The sequence below is a fragment of the Heptranchias perlo genome, chromosome 9, assembly GCF_035084215.1.
Source record: "Heptranchias perlo isolate sHepPer1 chromosome 9, sHepPer1.hap1, whole genome shotgun sequence".
Lineage (NCBI taxonomy): Eukaryota > Metazoa > Chordata > Chondrichthyes > Hexanchiformes > Hexanchidae > Heptranchias > Heptranchias perlo.
The window spans coordinates 84,826,236-84,838,097 of NC_090333.1; positions in this window are offsets into that span (position 1 = coordinate 84,826,236).

An 11,862-nucleotide genomic window follows, 5' to 3' on the forward strand; every position below is an offset into this window, starting at 1 on the left:
AATTTCCCTATCCTTCCTATAAACCTTATAACCTGGAATATTCAGTTTCTAGTCCTGACCGTCTTGCAGCCATGTCTCAGTAATGGCCACCATGTCGTACCCTCTCAGTTGAATTTGAGCCTGCAATCCATTCGATTTGTTCCTTATACTCTGTGTGTTTGTATAAAGAATGCTTATTTGGGCCACACACCCTGACCTGTCCTTCTGCTCTCATGTTTTCTCACCACTGTATCCACTAATTGGGATCTCCTTTACCCAGTTTGGTTCCCCTTTACCCAGTGTTTTCCCCCATTACTCAGAGTTTTCCCCATTCCCATTGTTTTCCCCATTACCCAATTTGGCTACCCTATACCCAGTGTTTTCCCCATTACCCAGAGTTTTCCCCATTATCCAGTGTATTCCCCATTACCCAGTGCTTTCCCCTTTACCCAATTTGGTTACCCTTCACCCAGTATTTTTACACATTACCCAGGGTTTTCCCCTCATTACCCAGTGGGTTGTGTGTGTGTGTGGGGGGGGGGTTTCCCCATTACCCAGTGTTTTCCCCATTACCCAGTGTTTTCCCCATTACCCAGTGTTTTCCCCATTACCCAGTGTTTTCCCCATTACCCAGTGTTTTCCCCATTACCCAGTGTTTTCCCCATTACCCAGTGTTTTCCCCATTACCCAGTGTTTTCCCCATTACCCAGTGTTTTCCCCATTACCCAGTGTTTTCCCCATTACCCAGTGTTTTCCCCATTACCCAGTGTTTTCTCCATTACCCAGTGTTTTCTCCATTACCCAATCTGTTTCCCTTTACCCAGTGTTTCCTCATTTCCCAGTGTTTCCCCTTTATTGAAGGGTTTCCCCTTTATCCAGTGTGTTCTCCTTTAACCAGTGTTTTCCCCATTACTAAGTGTTTTTCCCTCACACAGTATTATCCCCACTACCCAGTGTTTCCCCCATTAACCAGTGTTTTCCCCTTTACCCAGTGTTTTCCCCTTTACCCAGTGTTTTCCCCTATTACCCAGTGTTTTCCCCTATTACCCAGTGTTTTCCCCATTAACCAGTGTTGTCCCCTTTACCCAGCATTTCCCCTTTACCCCGTGTTTTCCCCTTTACTGGATGTTTCCCCTTTTACCCAGTCCTTTCCCCTCCATCCAGTGTTTTCCCCTTTACCCAGTGTATTCCTCATTAACATGTTTGGTTCCCTTTTACTAAGTGTTTTCCCCATTACCCAGTTTGGTTCCACTTCATCCAATGTTTTCCCCCTTCACTTACTATTTTCCCCCTTTACCCAATGTTTTCCCCTTTACCCAGTGTTTTCCCCTTTACCCAGTGCTTCTCCGTCACCCAGTGTTTTCCCCGTTATCTTGTGTTGTCCCAATTATCCAGAATTTTGTCCATTATCCTGTGCTTTCCACATGACTCAGTGTTTAACCTTTACCCATTACTCAGTGCTTTCCCATTCACCCAGTACTATCCCCTTTACCCAGTGCTATCCCCATTACCCAGTGTGGTTCAGATTGTCCCAGTATTTTCCACTTCAGCCAGTGTTTCTCCCTTTACACATTGTTTTCCCCATTATCCAATGTTTTCCCCATTATCCAACGTTTTCCCCATTATCCAGTGCTTTCCCCATTACTCAGTATTTACCCTTTACCCTTTGTGTTTAAACTTTACCCAGTGTTTTCCCAATTACCCAGGCTTTTCCCCTGCACTCCGTGTTTTCCCTTGACACATTGTTTTCCCCATTATCCAGTGCTTTCCCCGTTACTCAGTGTTTACCATTTATCCTTAGTGTTTAAGTTTAACCCAGTGTTTTTACCTTTTCTCAATGTTTTCCCCATTCCCTACTGTTTCCCCCTCTTTACCCAGGGTTTTCCCGATTGCCCAGTGTGTTTCCCTTTACCCGGTGTGTTCCCATTTACCCTATATTTCCCCATTATCCAGTGCTTTCCCCATTACCCAGTGTGGTTCAGATTGCCCCAGAGTTTTCCCCTTCACCCAGTTTTCCCTTTACACATTTTCCCCCCATTACCCAGTGTTTTCACCTTAATAGAATCATGGAATCCTAGAAAAGTTACAGTACAGAAGGAGGCCATTTGGCCCATTGAGTCTGCACCGGCTCGACACAAGAGCAATCCAGCTGGTCCCACTCCCCCGCCCTAGCCCTGCAGCCCTGCAATTTTTTTCATTTCAAGTACTTATCCAGTTCCATTTTGAAGGCCATGATTGAATCTGCCTCCACCACCCCCTCGGGCAGTGCATTCCAGATCCTAACCACTCGCTGTGTAAAAAAGTTTTTCCTCACCTTAATTCTATGCCCTCTGGTTCTTGACCCTTCCGCCAATGAGAACAGTTTCTCTCTATCTACTCTGTCTAGACCCTTCATGATTTTGAATACCTCGATCAAATCTCTTCTCAATTTTCTCTGTACCAAGGAGAACAACCCCAGCTTCTCCAGTCTATCCACATAACTGAAGTCCCTCATCACTGGAATCATAGAATCATACAAAATAGGAGCAAGAGTCGGCCATTCGGCCCTTCGGGCCTGTTCCACCATTCAAAATGATCATGGCTGATCGTCCAACTCAGTTACCTGTTCCCGCTTTTCCCCATATCCCTTGATTCCTTTAGCATTAAGAAATATATCTATCTCTTTCTTGAATACATCTAATGACTTGGCCTCCACTGCCTTCTGTGGTAGAGAATTCCACAGGTTCACCACCCTCTGAGTGAAGAAATTTCTCCTCATCTCGGTTCTAAATGGCATACCCCGTATCCTGAGACTGTGACCCCTGCTTCTGGACTCCCCAGCCATCGGGAACATCCTCCCTGCATCTAGTCTGTCTAGTCCTGTTAGAATTTTATATGTTTCGATGAGATCACCTCTCATTCTTCTAAACTCTAGTGAATATAGGCCTAGTCGACCCAATCTCTCCTCATACATCAGTCCTGCCATCCCAGGAATCAGTCTGGTAAACCTTCGTTGCACTCCCTCCATGGCAAGGACATCCTTCCTCAGATAAGGAGACCAAAACTGCACACAATACTCCAGATGTGGTCTCACCAAGACCCTGTACAACTGCAGTAAGACATCCCTGTTCCTGCACTCAAATCCTCTTGCAATGAAGGCCAACATACCATTCGCCTTCCTAACTGCTTGCTGCACCTGAATGCTCACTTTCAGCGACTGGTGTACAAGGACACCCAGGTCTCGTTGCACCTCCCCTTTTCCCAATCTATCACCATTCAGTTAATAATCTGTCTTTCTGTTTTTACAACCAAAGTGGATAACCTCACATTTATCCACATTATACTGCATCTGCCATGTTCTTGCCCACTCACCGAACTCGTCTAAATCACATTGGAGCCTCTTTGCATCCTCCTCACAGCTCACATTCCATCCCAGCTTTGTGTCGTCTGCAAACTTGGAAATGTTACATTTAGTTCCCTCATCCAAATCATTGATATATATTGTGAATAGCTGGGGTCCAAGCACTGATCCCTGCGGCACCCCACTAGTCACTGCCTGCCACCCAGAAAAAGACCCGTTTATTCCTACTCTCTGTTTCCTGTCTGTCAACCAATTCTCAATCCATGCCAGTATATTCCCCCCAATTCCATGTGCTTTAATTTTGCACACTAACCTCTTGTGTGGGACCTTATCAAAAGCCTTCTGAAAATCCAAATACACCACATCCACTGGTTCTCCCCTATCTATTCTACTAGTTACATCCTCAAAAAAACCCAGGAGATTTGTTAAGCATGATTTCCCTTTCATAAACCCATGCTGACTTTGTCCAGTCCCATTAATGCCTTCCAAGTGTTCTGTTATCAGATCCTTTATAATAGACTCTAGCATTTTCCCCATTACTGATGTTAGGATAAATCATTCTAGTAAATCTCTTCTGCACCCTCTCTAAGGCCTTCACATCTTTCCTAAAGTGCGGTGCCCAGAACTGGACACAATACTCCAGTTGTGGCCGAACCAGTGTTTTATAAAGGTTCAACATGACTTCCTTGCTTTTGTACTCTATGCCTCTATTTATAAAGTCCAGGATCCCGTATGCTTTTTTAACCGCTTTCTCAAACTGTCCTGCCATTTTCAACACTATGTGCACATATACCCCCAGATCTCTCTGTTCCTGTACTCCTTTTAGAATTGTACCCTCTAGTTTATATTGCCTCTCCTCGTTCTTCCTACCAAAATGAATCACTTCGCACTTTTCTGCGTTAAATTTCATCTGCCACGTGTCCGCCCATTCTACCAGCCTGTCTATATCCTCTTGAAGTCTATCACTATCCTCCTCACTGTTTATTACACTTCCAAGTTTTGTGTCATCTGCAAATTTGGAAATTGTGCCCTGTACACCCAAGTCCAAGTCATTAATATATATCAAGAAAAGCAGTGGTCCCAGCACCGTCCCCTGGGGAACACCACTGTACACCTCCCTCCAGTCCGAAAAACAACCTTTCACCAATACTCTCTGTTTCCTATCCCTTAGCCAATTCTGTATCCATGCTGCCATTGTCCCTTTATTCCATGGGCTTCAATCTTGATGACAAGCCTATTATGCGGCACTTTATCAAATGACTTTTGAAAGTCCATATACACAACATCAACCACACTGCCCTCATCGACCCTCTCTGTTACCTCATCAAAAAACTCAATCAAGTTAGTTAAACACGATTTGCCTTTAACAAATCCGTGCTGGCTTTCCCTAATCAATCCACACTCGTCCAAGTGACTGTTAATTCTGTCCCAGATTATCGTTTCTAAAAGTTTCCCCACTGCTGAGGTTAAACTGACTGGCCTGTAGTTTCTGGGTTTATCCTTACACCCTTTTTTGAACAAGGGTGTAACGTTCGCAATTCTCCAGTCCTCTGGCACCACCCCCGCAATTTCCACCCTTCCCTCAGCAACCTCGGATGCATCCCATCCGGACCGGGTGATTTATCTACTTTAAGTACAGCCAGCCTTTCTAGTACCTCCTCTTTGCCAATTTTTAGCCCATCGAGTATCTCAAGTACATCTTCCTTTACTGAGATTCTGGCAGTATCTTCTTCCTGGGTAAAGACCGATGTAAAGTATTCATTTCGTACCTCGGCCGTGCCCTCTGCCTCCATGTGTAGATCTCTTTCTTGGTCCCTAATCGGCTCCAACCCTCCTCTTACTACCCGTTTACTGTTTACATGCCTGTAGAAGACTTTTAGATTTCCTTTTATGTTAGCTGCCAGTCTCTTCTCATACTCTCTCTTTGCCCCTCTTATTTCCTTTTTCATTTCCCCTCTGAACTTTCTATATTCAGCCTGGTTCTCACTTGTATTATCAACCTGACATCTGAAATACGCCCCCTTTTTCTGCTTCATCTTACTCTCTATCTCTTTTGTCATCCAGGGAGCTCTGCCTTTAGTTGCCCTACCTTTCCCCCTTGTAAGAATGTACCTGGACTGTACCTGAACCACCTCCTCTTTAAAGGATGCTCATTGTTGAATTATCCTGTGTGTTCTATTATCTCATTATCCTGTATGTTTCACCTTTACCCACCGTTTTCCTCTTCATCAGTGTTTCCCCCAGTACTCAATGTTTTCCCCATTATCCAGTGTTTCCCTTTTGCCCAATATTTTCCCTTTGCCCAGTGTTTTCCCCATTGCCAAGTGTTTCCCCATTACCCAGTGTTTCCTCCCTTACCCATTGTATTCTCCATTACCCAATCTTTCCACTTTATCCAGTGCTTTCCCTATTATCCAGAGTGGTACACCATGACCCAATGTTTTCTCCTTTACCCAGTGTTTCCTCTTTAGCCAATGTTTTCTCTTTAGCCAGTGTTTTCCCCATTACCCAGCATTTCCCCATTATCCAGTGTTTTGCCCATTACTCAGTGTTTTCCCCTTTACCCTTGTGTTTAACATCTACCCAGTGTTTTTCCCCATTATCCAGTGCTTTCCCCTTCACTCAGTGTTTTCCCCTTCACTCAGTGTTTTCCTCTTTACTCAGTGTTTTCCCCTTCACTCAGTGTTTTCCCCTTCACTCAGTGTTTTCCCCTTCACTCAGTGTTTTCCCCTTCACTCAGTGTTTTCCCCTTCACTCAGTGTTTTCCTCTTTACTCAGTGTTTTCCCCTTCACTCAGTGTTTTCCTCTTTACTCAGTGTTTTCCCCTTCACTCAGTGTTTTCCTCTTTACTCAGTGTTTTCCCCTTCACTCAGTGTTTTCCCCTTTACTCAGTGTTTTCCCCTTCACCCACTGTTTTCCCCTTCACTCACTGTTTTCCCCTTCACCCACTGTTTTCCCCTTCACCCACTGTTTTCCCCTTCACTCAGTGTTTTCCCCTTCACTCAGTGTTTTCCCCTTCACTCAGTGTTTTCCCCTTCACCCACTGTTTTCCCCTTCACTCAGTGTTTTCCCCTTCACTCACTGTTTTCCCCTTCACTCAGTGTTTTCCCCTTTACTCACTGTTTTCCTCTTTACTCAGTGTTTTCCCCTTCACCCACTGTTTTCCCCTTCACCCACTGTTTTCCCCTTCACCCACTGTTTTCCCCTTCACCCACTGTTTTCCTCTTTACTCAGTGTTTTCCCCTTCACTCAGTGTTTTCCCCTTCACCCACTGTTTTCCCCTTCACCCACTGTTTTCCCCTTCACTCAGTGTTTTCCCCTTCACTCAGTGTTTTCCCCATTATTTAGTGATTTTGCCTTTCCCCATTGTGTTAAAACTCTCCCCTGTGTTTAACCCCATTTCCCAGTGTTTTCTCCTTTACCCAATATATTCCCCATTGCTCAATGATTTTCCCTTTACCCTTTGTGTTTAACCTATACCCAGTGTTTGATCCCATTACCCCATGTTTTCGCCATTATCTAGAGTTCTCCCCTTTACCCAATGTTTTCTAGTTTATCCAGTGTTTTCCCCATTAGCCAGGATTTTCTCCATTACTCCATGTTTTCGTCATTATCCAGTGTTTTTCCTTTACCGACTGCTTTGCCTTTACTTCGTGCTTTCCCCATTACCTAGTGTGGTTCACTGTGACCCAATGTTTCCCCTTCAACCAGTGTTTCCACCATTACCCAGTGTTTTCTCCGTTATCTCGTGTTTTTCCCATTACCCAGTCTTTTTCCTGTTACCTAGTCTTTTCCCCTTTACCCAGTGTTTTCCCCAATTCCCAATGTTTCCGTCATTACCCATTGTTTTCCCCTTTACCCAGTCTTTTTCCTGTTACCTAGTGTTTTCCCCTTTACCCAGTGTTTTCCCTAATTCCCAATGTTTCCATCATTACCCAGTGTTTTCCCCTTTAACCAGTGTTTTCCCCATTACCCAGTTTCTCTGTCATTACCCAGTGTTTTCCCCTTTACCCAGTGTTTTCCCCATTATCCAGGGATTGTCTACCCTTTACCCCTAGTGTTTACCCTTTACTCAGTCTTTTCCCCATTACTGTGTTTTCCCTCTTAAACAGGGTTTTCCTGATTACCAGTGTTTTCCCCTTTACCCACTGTTTTCCCCATTACCCAGTCTAGTGCAGATTGTCCCAGTGTTTTCCCATTCACTCACTATTTTTCTCTTTACCCACTGTTTTCTCCTCCAACCAGTGTTTTGCCCATTTCCCAATATTTCCTCCAGTACCCAATATTTTCCCCATTATCCAGTGTTTTTACATTTACCCAATATTTTCCCCATTATCCAGTGTTTCACCCTTACCCAGTGTTTCCTCCCTTACCCAGTGTTTTCTCTATTACCCAATCTTCCCCCTTTATCCAGTGTTTTCCCAATTAGCCAGAGTTTTCTCACCATTTTCCCTTGACCCAGTCTTTTCCCCTGGACCCAGTTTTTTTCCCATTTACCCAGTGTGTTCCTATTTATCCAGTGATTTCCCCATTATCCTGTGTTTCCTCCTTTACCCAGTGTTTTACCCATTACTTAGTGTTTTCACCTGTGCACTTTGTGTTTTCCTCTTTATCCAACGTTTTCCCCATTTGCCAGTGTTTTCCCCATTACCCAATATTTTCCCCAGTACTCAGTGCTTTCCCCTTTATCAGGTGTGTTTCACTGTGATTCATGTTTTCCCCATTGCCCAGTGCTTTTCCCATTACCCAATATTTCCCCCAGTACCCCGTGTCCTCCCAATCATCCAGTGATTTCCCATTTACCCAGTGTCTTCAACTTTACCCCGTGTTTAACCCATAGCCCAGTATTTTCCCAATTACCCTGGTTTTTCCTGATTACCCAGTGTTTTCCCCTTTAGCCAGTGCTTTCCCATTTACCCTTTGTGTTTAACCTACACCCAGTGTTTGACCCCATTACTCCATGTTTTCCCCATTATCCTGTCTTTTTCCCTTTAGTGACTGCTTTCCCAATTATCTAATGCTTTCCCCATTACCCAGTGCAGTTCACTGTGACCCACTGTTTCCCCTTGAACCAGTGTTTCTCGCATGACTCAGTTTTCTCCCCTTTAGCCAGTGTTTCCCCATTAACCAGTCTTTTCCCCATTACCTAGTGCTTTCCTCTTTACCCAGTCTTTTCCCCTTCAGCCTATGTTTTCCCTTTACACATTGTTTTCCCCATTGCCCAGTGTTTTTTCCCCATTGCCCTGTGTTTTTCCCCATTGCCCAGTGTTTTCCCCATTGCCCAGTGTTTTCCCCATTGCCCAGTGTTTTCCCCCATTGCCGAGTGTTTTCCCCATTGCCCAGTGTTTTCCCCATTGCCCAGTGTTATCCCCCATTGCCGAGTGTTTTCCCCATTGCCCAGTGTTTTCCCCATTGCCCAGTGTTTTCCCCATTGCCCATTGTTTTTCCCCATTGCCCAGTGTTTTCCCCATTGCCCAGTGTTTTCCCCATTGCCCATTGTTTTCCCCATTGCCCAGTGTTTTTCCCGAATTCCCCAGTGTTGTCCCCCATTGCCCAGTGTTTTCCCCATTGCCCAGTGTTTTCCCCATTGCCCATTGTTTTTCCCCATTGCCCAGTGTTGTCCCCATTGCCCAGTGTTGTCCCCATTGCCCAGTGTTGTCCCCATTGCCGATTGTTTCTCCCCATTGCCCAGTGTTTTCCCCATTGCCCAGTGTTTTCCCCATTGCCCAGTGTTTTCCCCATTGCCCATTGTTTTTCCCCATTGCCCATTGTTTTCCCATTGCCCAGTGTTTTCCCCATTGCCCAGCGTTTTCCCCGTTGCCCAGTGTTTTCCCCATTGCCCAGTGTTTTCCCCTATTGCCCAGTGTTTTCCCCATTGCGGAGTGTTTTTCCCTATTGCCCAGTGTTTTCCCCATTGCCCAGTGTTTTCCCTATTGCCCAGTGTTTTCCCTATTGCCCAGTGTTTTCCCCATTGCCCAGTGTTTTCCCCATTGCCCAGTGTTTTATCCTATTGCCCAGTGTTTTCCCCTATTGCCCAGTGCTTTCCCCTATTTCCCAGTGTCTTTTCCCATTGCCCAGTGTTTTTCCCTATTGCCAAGTGTTTTCCCCATTGCCCAGTGTTTTCCCCATTGCCCAGTGTTTTTTCCCATTGCCCAGTGTTTTCCCCATTGCCCAGTGTTTTCCCCATTGCCCAGTGTTTTCCCCATTGCCCAGTGTTTTCCCCATTGCCCAGTGTTTTTCCCCATTGCCGAGTGTTTTCCCCATTGCCCAGTGTTTTCCCCATTGCCCAGTGTTTTCCCCATTGCCCATTGTTTTTCCCCATTGGCAATTGTTTTTCCCCATTGCCCAGTGTTTTCCCCATTGCCCAGTGTTTTCCCATTGCCCATTGTTTTCCCCATTGCCCAGTGTTTTCCCCATTGCCCAGCGTTTTCCCCGTTGCCCAGTGTTTTCCCCATTGCCCAGTGTTTTCCCCTATTGCCCAGTGTTTTCCCCATTGCGGAGTGTTTTTCCCTATTGCCCAGTGTTTTCCCCATTGCCCAGTGTTTTCCCTATTGCCCAGTGTTTTCCCCATTGCCCAGTGTTTTCCCCATTGCCCAGTGTTTTATCCTATTGCCCAGTGTTTTCCCCTATTGCCCAGTGCTTTCCCATATTTCCCAGTGTCTTTTCCCATTGCCCAGTGTTTTTCCCTATTGCCAAGTGTTTTCCCCATTGCCCAGTGTTTTCCCCATTGCCCAGTGTTTTTTCCCATTGCCCAGTGTTTTCCCCATTGCCCAGTGTTTTCCCCATTGCCCAGTGTTTTTCCCCATTGCCGAGTGTTTTCCCCATTGCCCAGTGTTTTCCCCATTGCCCAGTGTTTCCCCATTGCCCAGTGTTTTCCCCATTGCCCATTGTTTTTCCCCATTGGCAATTGTTTTTCCCCATTGCCCAGTGTTTTCCCCATTGCCCAGTGTTTTCCCATTGCCCATTGTTTTCCCCATTGCCCATTGTTTTTCCCCATTGCCCATTGTTTTTCCCCATTGCCCAGTGTTTTCCCTATTGCCCAATGTTTTCACCATTGCCCAGTGTTTTTCCCCATTGCCCAGTGTTTTTCCCCTATTGCTCAGTGCTTTCCCCTATTGCCCAGTGTTTTTCCCATTGCCCAGTGTTTTTTCCCTATTGCCCAGTGTTTTCCCTATTGCCCAGTGTTTTTTCCCATTGCCCATTGTTTTTCCCCATTGCCCAGTGTTGTCCCCATTGCCCAGTGTTGTCCCCATTGCCGATTGTTTTTCCCCATTGCCCAGCGTTTTCCCCGTTGCCCAGTGTTTTCCCCGTTGCCCAGTGTTTTCCCCGTTGCCCAGTGTTTTCCCCGTTGCCCAGTGTTGTCCCCATTGCCCAGTGTTGTCCCCATTGCCGATTGTTTTTCCCCATTGCCCAGCGTTTTCCCCGTTGCCCAGTGTTTTCCCCGTTGCCCAGTGTTTTCCCCGTTGCCCAGTGTTTTCCCCGTTGCCCAGTGTTTTCCCCATTGCCCAGTGTTTTCCCTATTGCCCAATGTTTTCACCATTGCCCAGTGTTTTTCCCCATTGCCCAGTGTTTTTCCCCTATTGCTCAGTGCTTTCCCCTATTGCCCAGTGTTTTTCCCATTGCCCAGTGTTTTTTCCCTATTGCCCAGTGTTTTCCCTATTGCCCAGTGTTTTTTCCCATTGCCCATTGTTTTTCCCCATTGCCCAGTGTTGTCCCCATTGCCCAGTGTTGTCCCCATTGCCGATTGTTTTTCCCCATTGCCCAGTGTTTTCCCCATTGCCCAGTGTTTTCCCCGTTGCCCAGTGTTTTCCCCATTGCCCAGTGTTTTCCCCATTGCCCTGTGTTTTTCCCCATTGCCCAGTGTTTTTCACCATTGCCCAGTGTTTTCCCCATTGCCCAGTGTTTTTCCCCATTGCCGAGTGTTTCCCCATTGCCCAGTGTTTTCCCCATTGCCCAGTGTTTTCCCCATTGCCCAGTGTTTTCCCCATTGCCCAGTGTTTTCTCCCTATTGCCCAGTGTTTTCCCCATTGCCCAGTGTTTTCCCCATTGCCCAGTGTTTTCCCCTATTGCCCAGTGTTTTCCCCTATTGCCCAGTGTTTTCCCCTATTGCCCAGTGTTTTCCCCATTGCCCAGTGTCTTCCCCATTGCCCAGTGTTTTCTCCCTATTGCCCAGTGTTTTCCCCATTGCCCAGTGTTTTCCCCATTACCCAGTGTTTTCCCCATTGCCCAGTGTTTTCCCCATTGCCCAGTGTTTTCCCCATTGCCTAGTGTTTTCCCCATTGCCCAGTGTTTTCCCCTATTGCCCAGTGTTTTCCCCTATTGCCCAGTGTTTTCCCCATTGCCTAGTGTTTTTCCCCATTGCCCAGTGTTTTCCCCATTGCCCAGTGTTTTTCCCCATTGCCCAGTGTGTTCCCCATTGCCCAGTGTTTTTCCCATTGCCCATTGTTTTTCCCATTGCCCATTGTTTTTCCCATTGCCCATTGTTTTTCCCATTGCCCAGTGTTTTCCCCATTGCCCAGTGTTTTTCCCTATTGCCCAGTGTT